Raw genomic sequence first — 19,917 nt, 5'->3', positions numbered from 1 at the left:
ATCCGTGTGCTGGGATGGTGGCACAGCCCAACTCCATGAGGACAGAGCTCCTGCACTCAAGACCCTTCTGGACTTTGTCCTCTGTATGTCTTCAGCCAGCTATTTATCTGTATCCTTTATTATACACTGGTAATCTAGTAAGTAAACTATTTTCCTGAGTTTTGCGAGTTGCTCTAGTAAATTAATCACACCCAAGGACTGGGGTGTGGAAACCTCTCATTCATGGCCAGTTGGTCAGAAGCACAGGTAACAACTTTGACTTTCAATCTGTGTCTGACGGAGGGGGTGCAGGGCAGTTTCGTGAGACTGAGTCCTCAACCTGTGGGATCTGAACTGACTCCGGGTAGGGAGTGTCACAACTGAGTTAAATTGTAGGACACCCAGCTGGTGTCCCAGAATTGCCTGATGTGTGGAAAACCCCCACGTCTGGGGTCAGGAGTGCAGCGTGAGAGTAAAGGAGACACACGGCAGGAGGGATGTTTTATTCTTTACGGTGTGCATCCCCTAATGTACCTTTCTGCCAAACAGGCTGAGGTCACAGGTAATATCAGAAGGTCGATGAAGCTAGAAAGTCACAGCATGTACTCAGGATTCTCAAATAAAACTGAGGTTAAAAGGCAGTGGTGACTTACAAAACACCTCATACACTAACATGTCCTGGAGGAAGAATTAGTTGTTGCCTGGTTGGCAAAGTCTCCAATATCCTGGGGACAAGAAGTTTGATTCCCCACAAGAGCCACCAGCCTTTCCTTAGGGAGATAGGTAAATCTGACTTTAATCCTTAGTCATCCTACTTCCAAGCTGTTTGATCTTATACAAGTCACTTACCTGCTCCAAGCTCAATTTCCTCGTCTATAAATAGGAGTACAGCTACTTCACAAGTGGTTGTGAGGATTCTGAGTACTAATTTCTTTCTCCTTCCCAGGACCCTCCTGTTTACGATGGAACAACATTCATCAAGGATTTAGGGGTTAAGGAATAAAGACAAAAACAAAGATAAAAAGCTTATAGATGAGAAACTAGGCATGTTTCCAGGGTGGAAGCTGTTTTGGATGTCATTAGACCGTCACTGAAGGAGACTTACGCTGGAGAGTTCACATTTAACGTACATGCATCAGAATTTGTGTGGAAGTTGAAACAGCCCAGGAAATATACCTAGAATGAAGAGAAGGAGGACTGAGAATGGATCCTGGGCAACACCCATATTTAAGAGGCAGGTAAGGGAGGCAGAATAGGATCCCTGAAGGAGGTAGTTTTCTCCAGTACGTGTGGGTGTGCCCGTGCATGCACACATGGGCACACTATTAAAATTATCTCAAACTTGTCAAATTCAACCTCTTTTCTCTACATACAGAAGCTTCCTGTCCCCCACCTACCATGCACTTACAACCTAGGGCATATGAAGATGCTCATATGGGGTACTGAATGAAGGATCCCACAGTCTTGTGGGATCAGCTTAATGCAAGTTTAGGAAGGAGCATGTCCCTCCCCATATCTGTGAGAAGAAACAACAGTAGACCCTGGGACACTGGTGATGGGCATATTACTATTCAAGTGTAGGTGTATCCAATAGGATAGAAGGGCTCAGCTCTCTCCTGGGCACTGAAATCTCCTAGTCCTGGACTCCCTCCCTTCATGGGCAACTCCAGTGATCAGCTTTAAGGTTTCTGAAGGCCCCTGGAAACCCTCCTCATTGTTATCCTTCCCAATTTGTTACCCCTACACTGTCTTTATACCTACCCCCCCCCCAAATATTCTTGCCCCCCAAACCAAATCAAAACAAAATCTTTCTTCTTCTTTCCCCCTTGGTTGGATTGTGAAATCAAACCTAGAATCCAAGCAATCAGTAATTGAAAACTGATTCCTCTTTCTAGGATATTCCAATTGATCCTGAAAGTGCCTTCCATTCTCCTATTGCAGTAAATAACAGAAAGAAAGAAAAAAAAAAAAAGATTTGGGGCACCTGGGTGGCTAATCTGTTAGGTGTCTGCCTTTGGCTCAGGTCATGATCCTGAGGTCCTGGGATCAAGCCCCGTATTGGGCTCCCTGCTCAGTGAGGAGTCTGCTTCTCCCTCTCCCTCTGCCGCCCCCATCCCCTGCTGTGCTCTCACACTCACTCTCTTTCTTCCAAACACATAAATAAATAAAATCTTAAAAAAAAGAAAAAAATAAGATTCTACATTAAGAAAAACTGAAGATTCATATCTTGCTACATACATGTTCTCAACATAGTTAAGATCATATGCTATATATAGTTTTATATCCAGCTTTATTTATTTAATATTGTAGTCTGAGACATTTTTCATGTTATCAAAATACTTCCTAAGCATCATCTTTAATAGCTGCATAATTGACTACTTCATGCTATAATTTTTTAAATCATTCCTACCTCCATCCAATCCAATGGTCCTTAGTGCACATGAAACTGACAAAATACAAAAGCTGAATTCTAGGTACTTGTTGAAAAGCCCAATCTCAACCTCATGCCCCACAACATTTATCAAAGGGAGAATTATCTAAAGGACATCAGCTCACTCGCTCCCAGGCACTCTATAATCTCTAGCCCAGTACAGAATGACGTGCCTGGCCCACATCCTGCTTGCCCACTACCATGTTTTGATATTGGATCATGAGGCCCTATGAGAAAAGTTGGGATACTCAACCCAGCAAGGGTCTACACAAGGATGCTGTTGAGGTCATTAGCCATGACCTCACCTAATATCTTTTTATGAGAACCTTCTGTATTCTGTGGAATAAATCTGTATCTGATCTTACTACCAAGAATAGTTGGCCTTCTCCAGAGTAATTGGTCTGCTTTTATAACATGAGCACTGTTAATTGTATAACTGATCAGATTTCCCTTTATCCACGGGCTGCTAGAAAGCTTCTAAGCAAATCTGTGATCTTTCAGCAAGGATATAGGTCGAATAATATGTATTTTTTTGCCTCATTCCTGTTTTGTGTCCCCATCATTGTTTTTTCCTTCTTCTACAGAATTCTTGAAATTATCCTGTGTTTCACAGAGCCCTGCCTGCTGCCTTCGTCTTTTCTAGAACTAGGCAATAGAGCATAGTGGTTCAGGGCCTGGCTCTGGAGTTGGAGCCACTTCCTGTCTGTGTGTCCTTGGGCAAGTAAGTTACTTACTTCCTCTGTACCTCAGTTTCTTCCTTTGTATAAAAGGGAATAATGGTATCTGCCTCATAGAGTTTTGATGAGGATTAACTGACAAAATACATGTGAAGGCCTCAGATTTGTGCTTAGCTCACAGTTAAGCGCTTAAAAGAAGTTTTAAAATAATTAAAAGAAATCATTGTTATGTTTCTATGGTTGGAGTTTTATCTTGTGTAGGACTTACCCCAGTTGGAATGACTGGGCAAAGACCATACATGTTTTGAAGGCTGTGTACTAATTTTCCCATCAACTGGCACGGAAGGAGCTCCTGTCTTATCATGCCTTTATCCGTGCTGAGTTCTTTTAAAAATCGTTGCTGACTTGACAGGCAAAAGAGGAGTATTATCTTGTCGTTTCAATCTACATTTTGTCGATAACCAATGAGACTGAGCCTTCTGACCAAAATCACTGCATTCCTTCTATTAATCATTTACATTTCTTCTCTCTTTCCATCTTTTGCAAATTTTCTATTAGGTCTTTGTGTTTTTCCTTTTATCTATTTAAATAAGATAAGGGACCCTATTTTCTCTGTCTCCAGTCATCTGCTGAGAGAAGGGAGACAGCGTAATAGAGGCTTGAGGAAGAGTCACAGGGAATAGACAAGGGGTGACCAGGAACACATGAAGCATGCTCAGGTCAGCATGGTGGTCCTGCAGAGTGAACTGAGGATGGATGCATAGCTTTAAAAGCAAAATATCTGAAACACAGTTAATAGATCATTTCCATAATCTAACTCTCTCCTTTTGCTCTTTTAAAACATGCCCAATTCCAGAAAAATAAGTTTGTATTTATATACATATATTTAAGATTTTATTTATTTGACACACAGAAAGAGAGAGAGAGCACAAGCAGAGGGAGCAGCAGGCAGAAGGAGAGGGAGAAGCAGGTTCCCCTGAGCAAGGAGCCTGGTGCAGGGCTCCATCCCAGAACCCTGGGATCATGACCCAAGCCAAAGGCAGCCGCTCAACCAACTGAGCTACCCAGGTGCCCCGAAAAATAGGTTTTTAAACATTAAGTTTTTGTTCTTTCAGTTGAAAAAAAATTCCTTGAATTACAAAGTAATTTTAAGATCACAGTCAAACACTTGTCTGTTGCAAAGACTGTTTGTAGAAGAGTGATTATTTTTGTAGCCATGGAAACCCAGCTGATGCCATGACTACATACCTAGCTTCCACAAACAATTTTTAGTGAACCAAGTCAAACAAATCATATTATCTACCAAAATCATTTCTTTTTAGAAGTGCTTTCTCTCGTTGCTAGTAGAGGGAAGTTAGATGGTTTGGCACTGTGTTACATGAGCTGCTCAACTTCTTAGCATCTCTTTTTTGACAATTTTAGCTTTTTCTGTTCTTTTAAAAACATTTTAATAAGTACAAAGCACATGCCATAAAAATTCTCTCATCTCTCTTCTGATTTCTCTTAATAAGGTTCCTGGATATACCAACCTCTTTTCATGATACTGAGAGATTCAAAGATGCTCCGTACCCAGCCCACGGCCACATGCTAGACAGAGCTACACAAACCTCATCACCAGTTTATCTCACGTGCAAGTGCATTCTCGGGGTGATTAAGGAAAACCCAACTGCAAGCTTTTGATGTTCAATGTGGTAAACAGATGTGATTTCATCCTAGCCCCTCGTCCTTTTCTTTAAACTCTTTCTTTAAAGATAACACGTCCTGAATGCTACTCTATGCCAGGCCCTGTTCTAAGTGTTTCACAATGAATTGACCCCTCACAACAACCCCAGATTATATTCCTACTTGACAGATGAGGAAATGAAGGCACAGAAAAATTATATACCTTGTGCAAGATCCCACAACTGGCAAATGATGTTCATCGACTGTAAATTCAAGATTTTCTTCTAAGTCAGTTTTCCTCTCTCATTGGACTAGAAACTGGGATTGTCCACAAAACTTTAAACTTTGTTTCAAGCCTTAAGCAATGCACAATGAATCAAGTGAAACACTGTAAGCAGAAAGGGCTAGGGGTTCTCAGAAAAGAAAGACAAGACCTAGCTCTCCTGACAAAAGAGAAGTTATTGTAGGCCCCCAGCTATTTTCCATGATCTGTGCCCTGCTTGCTGGAGCACACTTCTTGCAGAACTTCCTAGGAGGTGTTGGAATTACAAAGAAATGCAAAAACCTCAGTAGCTAAGGATTTTCTGGGAACAAAGGGAATGCAAACACTAACAGTCTCTAGCAGGCCAGGAAATAGCCTACCCGGTTCAGAGACAATAAATAAATATTAAAACTCCGAGTGCTGTTTCAAAAGTAAGCAAGGACTTGCACTCCTTCCCTGAGATAAGGCACCCAAGACCCCCTGTAGCTTATACCAGCTCCAGGAGCATGGTCGTAGCCCCACCCCTGCTCTGACAGTTACCTCTGCTTCATTATGCTAAAGTCTCCCCTGCAGGAGGAGCACAGGCTTCATGAACGTGACATAGGATGTGTGTAGAGGCCTGTTTTCCAAGTGCCTGCACAACCTTATGCCCAGCTTTACACGCGATGACAAAGCTCCCCTTTCTGAATGTTCGTCCTAACCCTAAATAAAAAGAACCTAATCACCCCTGCTCAGGGAGTCACGGCTTTGGAAATTACTCCCCGTGATCTCCAGATTTGCTGCAAATAGTTTCCCTTGTGTGACAAGTCCACCTGGTGTAGTCTTCAGCTGTGACTCATCAAGGAGCGAACTCACATTAGTTTGGTTACAACATCATTGATGATTTTTGTTCACGTTCCAAACATCACTCCTGAAGCAATTAGTACAACTGGAAATTGAGGCGTGTCAGTGAAGCAACTGCTACACACGACAGATCTCGGGAGTGGGAGGGGCAGGCTTTGCAGACTATGAGGGCATATATCGAAGCTGCACGTGAGGAACCAACATGGAGGACATGTTGAGGGATGTGGACAGGAACAGGGGTGGGGATGGAGGACAGGAGTCCTATCACAGCACATTCAGCTAACTTTTAAAAACCATTTTTTTCATTTCAGGACCAGAAATTTGTTTTGGTTTTTTTTTTTTTTTTTTGAAGATTTTATTTATTTATTTGACAGAGAGAGAGAGACAGCCAGGAGAGAGGGAACACAAGCAGGGGGAGTGGAGAGAGAGAAGCAGGCTCCCATTAGAGGAGCCTGATGCGGGGCTCGATCCCAGAACACCGGGATCATACCCTGAGCCGAAGGCAGACGCCCAACGACTGAGCCACCCAGGCGCCCCAGGACCAGAAATTCTATTATTCATCCTCAAGATGAAAAATAAAGAAACCCTAAGTACTTTTGATTGTTTACCTGAAGGTGACAGATCGATCCTGATGAGATAAACACGTAAGGTTGTCTCCATCATGTATGTGGCTAAGGCAAGCAGGTCTGATGCGTTCAGTATCCATCTTACTCCATGGAAGGCATTGTCCATTGTAATATCCTTCTTGCACCCTTCAAATGTGGCTGGGAATAGATGGAGGTAGAGGAGCACTCAAAGCCATGTTTTTCTGTAAGACCAAGGGTATGGACTAAGAAGTAGTCCTAGTGGAGGAAGTAGGCAGAAGAAATTCAAGTCATCAGGAGGATCAGGCCACGCTATGTCCTTTTACCCTAACGAGAATGCTCCCTGAGCAATCTTCCAAATATATCCACAGCCTGTAACAAAGGCTGTTGAGTGAGGGCTACATTATTAATCCACCAAACCATATCGATAGCTGTTTACTTCATAACTGAGGCTATACCATACTTGGCTCCTCAGGATGGATTCTGAAAAATAAACACTATAGGGGCGCCTGGGTGGCGCAGTCGTTAAACGTCTGCCTTCGGCTCAGGGCGTGATCCTGGCGTTCTGGGATCGAGCCCCACATCAGGCTTCTCCACTGGGAGCCTGCTTCTTCCTCTCCCACTCCCCCTGCTTGTGTTCCCTCTCTCGCTGGCTGTCTCTCTCTCTGTCAAATAAATAAATAAAATCTTCAAATAAAAAAAAGAGAAAAAAGAAAAAGAAACACTATAAAGACAACCAATCCTTAACAGAACACTTTTGAGATCAAAGGGAATTATTCCCATTATGTCTTCATTGAGCTCACCAGTTCATAACTTGGGGTCCTACAGATTACTCATTTTGGGGGACACAGGTTATCACCTTCAAAACCTGTTCAAAACCTAGGAAAGACATGGGACACGGAGTAATTTGGGTTAGGGGAAACTTTGGGATGATAGTTACGATAATAATGATATCCAACCAAGCCTCCAGTGGGAAACTGAACTGTGACCACCGTTGACTTGAGGAAAAATTACAAAATTACAGAAGGGGGGCACAGGGGGAGGAATTAAAGAAATCCTAAATCATGCAATTTACAGCATATAATAAGGAACATGTTCAAACATACAAAGGGAAGACAAAAAGAATAATATAACTGATCAAATAATAAATGGAAAATTTTTTTACAAATTTCACACTTTCTCCTCATTAGAGAGTTCAAATATGTATGGAAATAGGAAACTTACTATTGTGTTTCTCCTCTATATATGGGCATATAAAAGGCTATAAACCTCTGTAGGGGGAGAAAGACTTTCCCCCTACCCTTCTAGGTACTATATCTGAGTCTGGATTAACAGGAGAAAAGGTATAAAAATTTGTTAATTTTTAACATTATGTACCTGGGGGGGGGAGTGAATACCCCAAAAAAGCTGTGAAATCTGAAAGCTTTATAGTCTCAATAGGGCAAAGGAATAGAGGGTGTAGGCCACTTAGGAGAGACTACGTGATTTTTTTGGAAAAAAAATGAATGGGCCTTAGGAAAATAGATGGGAGATATGATAGTTTGTGACAAAGTTTGTCTGGATGTGGTGTTGACCTGTAGTCTCCTTCTTGTGGTAAGACTCAATCTTCCCTGGTTGATGAAACTCCAGGAGAGGGCACCTCTAACAACTGCATTCCTATTTCTTTGGAAGGATCTGTCTTTAGGCAGATAAGAGGAGTTCAAGAAAAGCCTCTTCCAGCATTTGCTGATTTTCAAGTGTCTTCAGCTCAAAATGATTATTTCAGGTGGCATGTCCTGAACTCTTTCACCTCTATCAATGAGACTACAAAGATAATGAAGAAGTCCTTTGCAGAGGCTGCATGCTCTGTAGTGCAGGTGAGGTAGGCAGGTCAGATGCTCTTCTTGGGAACTCCCACATCCCCTCAAGGGCTGGCCAGCAGGCTAATCAGCATGCCTCGGGGCACCTGGGTGGCTCAGTGGGTTAAGCAGCTGACTCTTGGTTTCAGCTCAGGTCATGATCTCAGGGTCCTGGGATCTAGCCCCACGTCAGGCTCTGTGCTCAGCGGGAGTCTGCCTGAGGATTCCCCCTCTTCCTCTCCCTCTGCCCCTCACCCTGTTCGTGTGTGCTCTGTCTAAAATCAATAAATAAGTCTTTAAAAAAAGATAAGAAAGCCCACCCTACAAATGCTTATCTTTAATAAGCAAGGAGACTTTACCAATTAGCATCATTATGTTAGAAAAGAGCTTTCCTTGGTAAAACTGGGGTGATGGAGGTATGCGGATTAGCTAAGTGTTTAGCCACTCTTGGCGGGAACAGAGTGTAAGAATCTGGTATGTTCTGGAGCCTGCTCCAGAACAGGTGCCCTCTGGACAGCACCCAGATCCTGACCTCTAAACCTCCCATGTCCAGCCACTGATTCATGGGATTTAGTGATGAAATTAACCACATCCTGTCTCCAGAACACTGATACCCATGTCTCAGGATGAACCTTTTCTGAAAGATGTGCTCTAGCACCTAAGGAAACACACTGGGCCTTCATCAAACCAAATAGAACAGATCATATGGACTGCTGCGTGCCCTCTTGCTGCTAAGTGCGTGCTCGATAAATATCTATATGGGCGGCCTGATTTTGCCTGAAATTCGCTTTCATTATAACCTGGTAGTGAGGGATGGGGATTAGCTTAGCCCTGACCCACCTCTCACTGAGGGCAGTTACAATATCTATCAAAAATAACTTAAGGGGCAACTGGGTGGCTCAGTTGGGTAAGTGGCTGCTCAGGTCATGATCCTGGGTCCTGGGATCAAGCTCTGCACTGGGCTTCCTGCTCAGTGGGGAGCCTGCTTCTCCCTCTGCTCCCCCCCCCCATTCCAGTGTCCTCCTATGCATGCACTCTCTCTCAAATAAATAAAAATCTTTATTTTTTTAAAAGATTTTTTAAAAATTTATTTATTTGACAGGGGAGAGAGGGAGATCACAAGTAGGCAGAGAGGCAGGCAGAGGGAGAGGCAGAAGGAGAAGCAGGCTCCCCATTGAGCAGAGAGCTGGATGCGGGGCTCGATCCCAGGACCCTGGGATCTTGACCCGAGCTGAAGGAAGGTGCTTAACCAACTGAGCCACCCAGGGTCTTTAAAAAAAATAACTTAAAAAAATGATGTAAGTCCAAATTGTTGTATGTCATTTAACAACTATGACCAATATTCATTTCACTTCCCCTCCTTTGTGCAAAGTCATGGTATTTTGGTGAGATTCCAGGGGTCATTCTTGATCCAGTCTTTGAGAGCAAACCATAAATAGTACCTCTCTTCCTACCTGGCTTCTGAACCAATTGAGAAATACTACATAGGAATAAGGCAGATGGAAACTCAATTATTACTTTAAGTACTGATAAAGTATAGTTTGGAAGATGAAGCTTCATGTGGAAAATAAAACAATTGTGTTAACTCCCCATTCTCCAGTCTAGCCCTTAGAATAGTCCACCTAACGGCAAGTTGGGGACAGCAGAGCTGATACATACAGCTAGTGGCTGCCTTCATGGGGCTAGAAAAGGAAAGAGGGAAAAAGAGACCAAAAATCTCCACACTTGAGACCTTTGATAATTCAGCTTCACCCAGTTGTGAAACAAGGCCCAGTGGCTGTCACTCATGGGTCAAGCAACATACCCAATCCACATAGATTTAGGAATGAAGCAAGTGGCCTTATCCTGATGCCGCTAGTGTCAAGGAAAAAATCCATCAGTGAATAGCTTATGTGGAGTTCTATATAAGATCATCATCCTTTTGGGTCCTCAGCCCAGTCAGGCAAAAGGCAAGAATCAGCTACTCGCCCTGGCTCAGCTCAGTCTGTCCCCAACCATCACACCTGTGGAAGAGAGGATAACAGATGTCTAGGATGGACCTATAGGTCTGGGACCTACCCATGTCCCACACCATGGCACTCAAGCCAGTTACCTCTCAACAGCCTCATCAACACCCCTCCCACCTCCAGGGTATTGTCAGGGAGCAGATCTATTTTCTGTGCCAGTTTTCGAGGGAACAAGCTCCTTGCAAACTTGAAGAGTTCCTTCTTTTCAGCAATTAGCTCCTCTTTTACGCAAATATAATCCCAGGATTAGAATGTGGCATTGAAGTTATCCCCAATTTACAGACGATGAAAAAGCAAGGTTTGTCTTAATTGTCAAAGCCTAGATTTGAAAACAGGACTGACTCTATTTAGCAAAAACTCTAAGCTTTTCCAAAACTTAATATGTACCTGTAGAGATCAAGTAAGAAAAAAAAACATACACACACACACATAAATATATATTTAAATCATATGGTACCTGTTTTAGATAAATATAGAAGGAAATTTTATTTTAAGTTAATTTCCTTCTCAAAAAAGGGAAGATTTATAATGTTACTATGTACACTGTTGGTTCATTAGATTATGACATAAATATGGCTCAGCTGTTGTCTATTTTAGCAAAATAGACTGAAGGTTCATGGAATGAACTGAGTCATCACTGTGGCTTCTATCCAGACCAAAAACAAAGTTGAGATATAATAATAATCATGGAGGCATTTTAAGAGTGAGAACTTTAATGAGTACCTTCATTTTGTAGAGAAAAAAAGTGACTTTTAAAAACACAGTTCGGTGTTTGCAGGGTATCTTTAAGAGCATCTGATCAAAATATTTAAGAGCATTTTGGTAAAAAAAAAAGTACAGATTGGTCAGGATCATAAAGTTTCAGGGCTCAACACAAGAAGAAATACTATAGGATAATGTGATTCATTCTAAGTAAATCTAGACATACATTGTTTAGAGGAAAAGAGAGCTAAATGGAAATGAAAACAAAGTTGATAAACTTCAATAAAACAATGAAAAGTCACATAGAAGCCCAGATTCTTCCTATCAGCCACAATATTACTCGTGCAAGGCAGGCCTCCTCAGAGCTCAGAGGAAAGGGGCTCTAACGCAGTCTCGAGAGAAAGCCCACCTAAGCTCAGGGAAGTTGCTTTAAATCACGCCATCAGGAGAGCACCCAGAGGAAGAAACTACTCTACACGAGGACTTCCTTCTCCCCAAAGCAGCTCCGAATTTAAGCAAACAACCTCAAGCAGAGAGCATTGTTCCTTAGGAAACTGGAAAGGAAGGTATAGATCAGGCACTGTGCATATTCCGTTTTTGTAACTACACACTACTCATGTCTGATTCTCCCCACTGTACAGATGACAAAAGCAATGCTCCATCCAGAGAAGATGCACAACCAGCAGAGCCGGAGTCCAAACCCAAGCCTGTCTCTATTAAGTGCTCTACTCCTTCTGGGCCTCTTCTACTTCAGGCTTAGGTATAAATCAAGACCCTCACTTTAACCCCATTTCTCTGAGCTCAGATTGAAGCTTCCTAACATATGCATAGAAAAGGAGGGGTGTAGGACAGGAGAAGCAAGGAAGAGTGAAGTATCAAATATTAAACTTAGAAATTGGGGCACCTGGGTGGCTCAGTTGTTTAAATGTCTGCCTTTAGCTCAGGTCATGATCTCAGGGCCATGGGATCGAGCCCTGTTGTAGGGCTCCCTGCTCAGCGGGGAGTCTGCTTCCCCCTCTCCCTCTCCTCTGTGTTCTCTGTCTCTCAAAATAAAATAAATGAAATCTTAAAAAAAAATTAAACTTAGAAATCTAGTCTGGGGTGAACAACCTTTTGCTGTAAAAGGCCAGATAGTATGTATTTTGCAGACTACATGATCTCTGTCATAACTACTCAACTTGGCCATAATAGTGTGAAAGCAGCCACAAACAATACTTAGAGAGCAGCCATGTTCTAATAAAACCTTATTCATGGACACCGAAATTTGAATTTCTTATAATTTTCACATGTCACAAAATGGACATCTTTTATTTTTTTTCCCAACCATTACAATATAATAAAAACCACTCTTGATTCATGAGCTGTATAGAAACACGTATTGGGCCACATTTGGCCAACAATCCAGTTTGCTAACCCCTGCTCTAAGCTAAACCAGTCCTCAACTAGTAAGTGTTCAATCAAACATTCTTGTTATTCAAACTTCTATACATTTCTTTCTTCTTAATGATCTGCTTTCTTCTTTTTCCTTACTTTCACCTCATCTTTTACTGTTAATTTCTATATATTATTTCATTTACTTAAACCTCCTATGATGACAAACTTACAGAAATTTAAAAAAAAATTAGGGCAGTGACTACTTTCACCTCATGTGGGCATCAGGGTTAACTCATTCAGGCGCTGTCCAAGTATTATGGCTCAGGCAGAAGGCCTGGTTCTGGAGATAAGATTCAGTCCCAGGCTCACAAACAAGAGGATAAAACTCAAATACCAGTGTTGAGCCTCTTATCTATCAGATATTCTGAAGGAAGTGAGACCTACTATCAAACAGAAGTCTTTACAAAATAAACTAAATTGAAGAGGAAACAGCAAAACACTTTTGCAACAAATGGCTAAAAGCCATAGACTTGACATTTTCAAAGTGTTTACTATTTACTAGGCCTAATAACCCAGGAAGATTAGTGTTCAAATAATATGAGTTTTCATCCAACAAACACTGAATCTGATATCTGTGCTGAAATGTGCTAAAATTATTAGTAATGTTCCGTTTTCCTTCAAATTTTTGTCCCTAATTTGCTGCTTTCTCACATATTGAGACTAGTTTTTTTATAAGTATGAAATTACCCATTTGTAAGATGATGTTAATAAGAAAAGCATGATTCATTTTAAAGTAACTTCGTAGTAAACTTTATGAAAGCTAGACAATCCTGCCGAGAGATACACTTCGTCTTTTGAGATATTCGCTAACGAAAATTTAATTTGATAACCTCCGGTACAGCTACCAGAATGAATACGTCAAGAAAATGAACTAGAGGCTGCTGTGTTTGAGGATTTAAGACAGTAGACATGTTGCTGTACAGCAGAGTAGGGATAGACAGTTCATTTGTACACTTGTCACAGTTCTGAGAGGTGTTGTCAAAGGAAAAACAGGCTCTGAAAATGAATGGGGGTGGGGGGTGCTGACTGCAAAGAAGAGCTTCACTCCATGGTATTGGGTTTCTGGCAGCAGCAGGAAATGTTCAGTCTGCTAGTTGGAGACTCCTTGCCAGTGGATTGACATTCTCTGCTGTCAGTACCCTGTGAGTGGGGGTGAAAAGGCCCCCGGAATCCTTCAGGAAAAACAATATCTGTGTCACTTGTCAATGCCCTTGACAGCCTGTGGGACAACCTGTCAGCTAGCTGGTGGTACTAAATTAATGAACGGTGCTCTTGAAAGGAAAAAAACCCTAACAGTTTAGTACAGAATAATCAATGAAGAAACTTTCTTATTTTTCAGACGTTAAAATATGTCCATTACTAAGGTAATGAGTATAGGAGCAGTTGGAAAGATTCCTCCACCCTCTCAGTTCATTAAGACTTTTCATAAGCAGCTAGAAGGGCTTTTATTCAACATTTCTTTTTTTTTCTTTTTTAAAGATTTTTTAATTTATGTGACAGAGAAACAGCCAGTGAGAGAGGGAACACAGCAGGGGAGTGGGAGAGGAAGAAGCAGGCTCATAGCGGAGGAGCCTGATGTGGGGCTCGATCCCAGAACGCCGGGATCACGCCCTGAGCCGAAGGCAGACGCTTAACAACTGCACTACCCAGGCGCCCCTATTCAACATTTCATATAAGATCACAGCACCAGAGCAAGGACATCCCACAGGTTGGCTTTCCCGTATACTCACATAGGAACAGAAAGGAGGAGACGTTTACCTCCAGAAGTAAATTAAAAACAGGTTAAAACAAAAATTTTAAGGATTTAATTTATTTAAAGTAGGTCATCGTCTTATTTAAAGAAATATGTGAATATTTTAATGTTTACCTATGGAGCTACCTGAAAGAAATTTCAGGAATAACTCCTTAACCTAGGGCAAGAAGCCACTATTTCCTCCTCAGCCAGCAGAGGCATCCTTCATTCACCACGGCCCTCATTCCTGGAATTCCACCTCAATCATTCCAACACTACTCCTCTTCGAGATGCCACCGAATTGCAATCCATCTGTTCGCTCTGCCTTGTGGCAATTAACCAGTTAAATAACTCCCCTGTAAAGAAAGATCTTTAAGGAAGCCAGGGTCAGATCCTTCTATTGGCTCATTCAGTGCCAGTTGCAAACCTTTCTAGCTTGCCATCCCACACTTGAGATGCTGGAAAACGAAGAACCCAGCTTTTTTAGACTCCCCTGTAGCCACAGTTACATAGATGGCCAAGTTTGGTCAAGCAAGCTTGGGAGACTTGGAAGGTGAAAAAAACTCCCATGAGGAGGCAGCTGCCCTGGGACCCGTGGGCTCTGGCGGTGCCGGCACATGATTCCTACAGGGCTGCTGTGGCAGAATTCCGCTGACCACGCCCTAGTGTCCCAGGTGCCCAGGGCTCTCACGCACAAGCAGCCCTGTGGGGGGGTGGGGGTGGGGGCGGTGTGTGCTGACAGTCCGGTGTGGTTGAGTGTTTCTTTAAGTAAGCTGTGCAGCACTTAAGCCTGGTCACTGGCACTCTTGGAAATTCTGTAAGCTACCCTGTACCATGAAAGCAATCAATCTCTTTCGGCTTAAAGAGCTAGAGTGCTTTACTCTGTTTGCAGCTCTCAGAAGAATCGGTGAGGGAATTGGTAAGTCTAACATACCTGGTTTGCTGCCTGACACGCAGTAGATCCTCCATATATCATTGTTTCCTACAGTTAAAAAATAGAATATTTACGTTGGATTAAAATAGTCTTTTATTTTATTTATTTGACAGAGAAAGAGAGAGAGCACAAGCAGGGAGAGCAGCAGGCAGCAGGAGAAGCAGGTTTCCCATGGAGCAGAGAACTAGAAGAGGGGCTCAATCCCAGGACCCTCGGATCATGACCAGATCCAAAGGCAGCTGCTTAACTGACTGAGCCACCCAGGTGCCCCTGGAGTAGAATAGTCTTATTTAGCCTTTAGAGAAAAGTGTAGGGGGACATCCAGTGGTGGACGGGAAAAGTATACAACTGGGACACAAAGAAAAATAAAATTCCAAGAGAGGGATGGGCCAGGAATGCATGAATGTGAGGTCACAGTAAGTGTCAGATGAGATAATACCTAGAAATAAGACCAGTCTGATGTTCTAAGAAAAAATTAACTCCAAGTTAGAATTCATGCTTTTGCAAGTAAAAGAAAACCCAACTTCAGGCTTAAACAAATAATAGATCAATTTTCCCATAGAACAAGCCCAGAGGTAGGGTGTTGCTGGTATCCGTTCAGGTGCAAAATGATGCAAAAGGGACTCAGCTCTCCTGTTGCTCTGCTGTGCTTAGTGTGTTGGTTCTTGTCCTCACGCTTATTGTCTCAAGTTTGCAGGAGGGCTGTTTCCGCTGCTCTGGAAATGCCCCCAGTTCAAGCCAATAAAAAGGGGCAGGGAGCAAGAGCTTTTTCCTTTGGGGCCTTTGTCTTGTTTTCCGGGAAAGGAACCCCTCACAGGTCAGTTCCACTTCCATCTCATTTGCCAGAACTGGCTCATGGATCCACTTTAAATAAATTACTAGCCAATGGAACGAAATCATAGGCACACTTTATTTTTAATAATACGTAAGTTGTGTGGCTTAGAAAGGGAAAGCAAGACACTCCTGCTTCAAAGAAGTGAGCAGATAAGGGTGAACTTAAGCAATAAACTCAGGCTAGCTTTTTTTCTACTTATCCTCCTTGGGCACTGCCAAAGAAAGGAGCTTTTCTCGTAACCATATATAGTCCTGGCCTTCAGATCTGCTGGGAATCCAACAGTGAACTGGCAAAGAGACGAATGTAAGCCCTAGGAATGAATGAGCTGTGACTAAGATAGCATATTTGTAATAGAACCATCCCCAAAGTGGAGACAGTATTTTAAAATGTAAGTCCAAAAGTGTGTGTGTGTGTGTGTGTGTGTGTGTGTGTGTGTGTGTGTCTGTGTCTGTGTGTGTGTGTGTTTTGGGAGGGCACTGATTCATGTCTGATCCAGGATGGCATCAGTATTAAGGAATCCATTCTGATAGACAGGGACCTCAGTATAAGAGTCAATGGGTACTGGATTTTAACTCGCTGTTAAAATCATGGCACCACTGTGGGTTCAGACAGCCAGGGCACAGGACAAATTCCTGCCCACATGGAGTGCACTGTTTCTCCTCCAAACAATTGTGGGAGGAAAAATAACTACTGGTCAAGGGCACAGAAATTCCAAGGCTTCAGCATCTCTTGATCTGGGAAGAAATATGAGTCAAATGTAGATATTAAAGGTATGCAAGATATGATCTCTGTCTTCAAGCCCTGACAGTCTAAAGGAAAATTTTTAATGAGGAGACTCTTCCAAACTTCTAAAGAGATATAACAGCTAACATTTAGACCATGACAGCTTCAGGAAACCAGTGCCCCTGCCTCTCAGAGAGTGCTCCTACCATTTCACATAAGCAAGGGCTACAACTAGAGCTCCCCTTACTCCAGCACAGTGAAAGCCAGTGGGAGCACCCTACACATACCACCTGACCTCAACCTTTGCATCTTACCAGGTAGGTTTTCAGAGTCTGATATTCCTCTGGCAAATGGTGGGCATTATCTGGTTAATGGATCATTAATGTACATCAGAAACAAGAGAGTTGGTAATAAATGTCATTAATAAGAAAACCGTCATGAAAATGACAGTAAAATGACAGTTTCCAACAGTTGTGATTGGGGCTTTGCTCTTTGTCCAAGTTACCTCCCACATGCCTGAAAAACGCTTTCCTTATAGTGATTGTTTGCCTTACTAACCTGATAATCTCAATTACAAGTATGAACAGAGGCATGAAAAACAGCTGAGAAATGCAGACTCACTTACACAAACCACCACTTTCTCATTCCACTTACCAGGTATGTTAGCATATGTTATCAGTGTACATTCACTTTCAGACAATGCTCAGTTTTCCAAGGTGGTAGAGAATTAACATGGGTTATTAAAATCAACAATCCAGGGGCGCCTAGGTGGCTCAGTCGGTTAAGCATCTGCCTTGGGCTTGGGTCATGATCCTGGGGTTCTGGGATCAAGGCCCGTGTTGGGCTCCCTGCTGGGTGGGAAGTCTGCTTCTCCCTCTCCCTCTGCTGCTCCCCATGCTTGTGCTTGCTCTTGCTCTGTCAAATAAATAAATAAAATCTTTAAAAAATAAAATAAAATAAAATAAAATCAACAATCCAGGGAGAAATTTACTATATAACTAATTGTAATGCTGAATGACTAGCAAATAGTAACACTGACAGATTTAGTTACGTTACCATTATGTTTTATACTGACTGCCTAGTCAGCTAACAAGGAAAGTATTAATTATTGGTCAAGTAGTCATAGATCATACGGCAAAAAAAGGAGGAAAGGAAATAAGGGTTTAGCTAATACATGATATAGATAACCTGTCCCTGAATTTATATAAATGAATATGTAATTCAGATGTCACTGATTATTGATCAAGAATTCAACAGAGAAGATAACCAATGTCAAATTCATACAATAAAATCATTTCCATTTTCAAGGATCAGCAGTATCTGTTAAAAGGCAATAATCTGTAGCATTAGTAATATTCCAGAAAAAAATAATCATTAAAAATATATTATAAAATATAAATTAAAATCCTTATTGAAATAACATCTCTCACCTATTTGTTGGCAAAACTTCAAACTTTGACAATATACTCTGTTAGTAAGATTTTGGAAAAACTAGGCTCTCATACAATTCTGATATGAATACAAAATAGTTCAGTCTTTATATGGGCAAATTTATTGATAGTTAACAAAGTTACAAATGTATTTATCTTTTGGCCCAATATTCCCATTTCTAGTAGTCTATCTCAAAGATACAAATGTAAATAAACAAAAAAATTGCTATTTTTGCTTGTATTTGCAGAATGAACCAATGAAATACTGATGTAAAAAATTACCCATGAGGGAATAGGATGGATGGGACAGTGATGGAAATAAGACTTGTCTGAATGCAGTTTAGTCTTAACCTTGAATAATAAAAATGTTTATATAATAATAAATGAAATTAAACATTTAGAAATTTAAAATAAATGAAAGCAAATTAATCTAATATGTTATATAGGATCTTCACTGAATATCCTCAGTGGGATACTCTAAGGATAAAAAGAACTGCAAAAAATAAATAAATAAATAAATCTTGAACTTCATTCTATCTTATTAGTAATGACATGAAGATTGATATTTCGATACAAATATATTTATATTGTTAGCTAAAACAAGCAATTATGCTAATAATGTTAAGAACCAGGATTCTTTTTTTTTTTTTTTTTTTTTAAGAACCAGGATTCTTAACATGAGAAAAGACATACAATTAAATTAAACCAAAGGTTTTAAGTAAAACTCCAGTCATCTAAAACCAATGATATCAATATATCCTCATGATTTCTTCCTGGTGCTATCCAATGAAAAGCCCTAGAAACGATGACAACCCAGCAGCAGTGAACATTCCTAAAATCTAGATTGTGGTCTTCAAATATCATTCCTTATCTGTAGGAAAGTAACTGAAGCTAATAAGTTAGTTTGGCAAAGTCATAGGATATCAGGCTATTATACAAAAGTCAATTGTATTTCTATATATTACTAATAAACAACTGGAAACTGAAATTTAAAATACCATTTACAGCAACATCCAAAACATGAAAATACTTATTTTAACAAAATATGTATGAAATCTACCTGTACACTGAAACCACAACAAAACATTGCTGAGAGAAATTAAAGATCTAAATAAATGGAAAGGTACACCATGCTTATAGATGGAAACAATCAATATCGTTAAAACGTCAATGCTTCCCAAGTTGATCTACAGATTCAGTGCAATTCCAGTAAGAATTTCAGGAGTCTCTTTTGTAGATATCGATAAGCTAAAACTAATATGGAAATTCAAAGAACCTAACAATTTTGAAAAAGAAAAACTAAGATCAAAAACTTACACTACTTCATTTCAAGATTTCCCATAAAGTGGGCATAATCAAGGCAATTTTTTTATTAGCGTAAGGATGTACCTAGAGATCAGTGCAACGGAATAAAGTCCAGAGATAGACCCACGCATATGTGGCCAACTGATTTTCAAAAATGGTGCCAAGGTAATCCAATGAGGGAAAAACACAGTCTTTTAAACAAATGGTGTGAGAACAGGAAAAAAATGAAACTCATTTTTACACCTCACACCATACACAAAAATTAACTCAAACTGGATCATAGACCTAAAGAAAATAGCTAAAACCATAAATTATTTAGAAAACAGGGGGAAAAATCTTTACAACTTTGGGATAGTGAAAGGTATCTTCAGACATAAAAAAGCAGAAGCCTTAAAAGAAATAACTGATAATTTGGACTTTATGAAAACATAAAACTTCTGCTCTTTGAAAAACACAATAGGGAAATTAAATGGCAAGCCACAAACTGGGAGAAATATTCACAATACATATATCTGGCAAAAGACTTGAATTCAGAATATA

The 19,917-nt window shown here is 40.9% G+C and overlaps 1 protein-coding gene across 1 annotated transcript in view; it reads right to left on the bottom strand.

The window, feature by feature from the left end:
• Positions 1–15,084: 15,084 nt before the first annotated feature.
• Positions 15,085–19,917, bottom strand: part of RESF1 (retroelement silencing factor 1) — a 305,299-nt gene continuing 300,466 nt past the window's right edge. Inside the window, exons 13-14 of the transcript XR_006782301.2 lie at positions 17,297–17,557; positions 15,085–15,132 (exon numbers count right to left, since the gene is read on the bottom strand). The gene's annotated coding sequence lies outside the window, so the exon portion shown is untranslated. The remainder of the gene's footprint in view (positions 15,133–17,296; positions 17,558–19,917) is intronic.

The sequence above is a fragment of the Ursus americanus genome, chromosome 25 (genome assembly GCF_024610735.1).
Source record: "Ursus americanus isolate L20-20 chromosome 25, mUrsAme1.1.p, whole genome shotgun sequence".
In the NCBI taxonomy this organism is placed as follows: domain Eukaryota; kingdom Metazoa; phylum Chordata; class Mammalia; order Carnivora; family Ursidae; genus Ursus; species Ursus americanus.
Note: the sequence above shows the minus strand (reverse complement) of the source record. Positions and strands in the feature narration are given on the sequence as shown.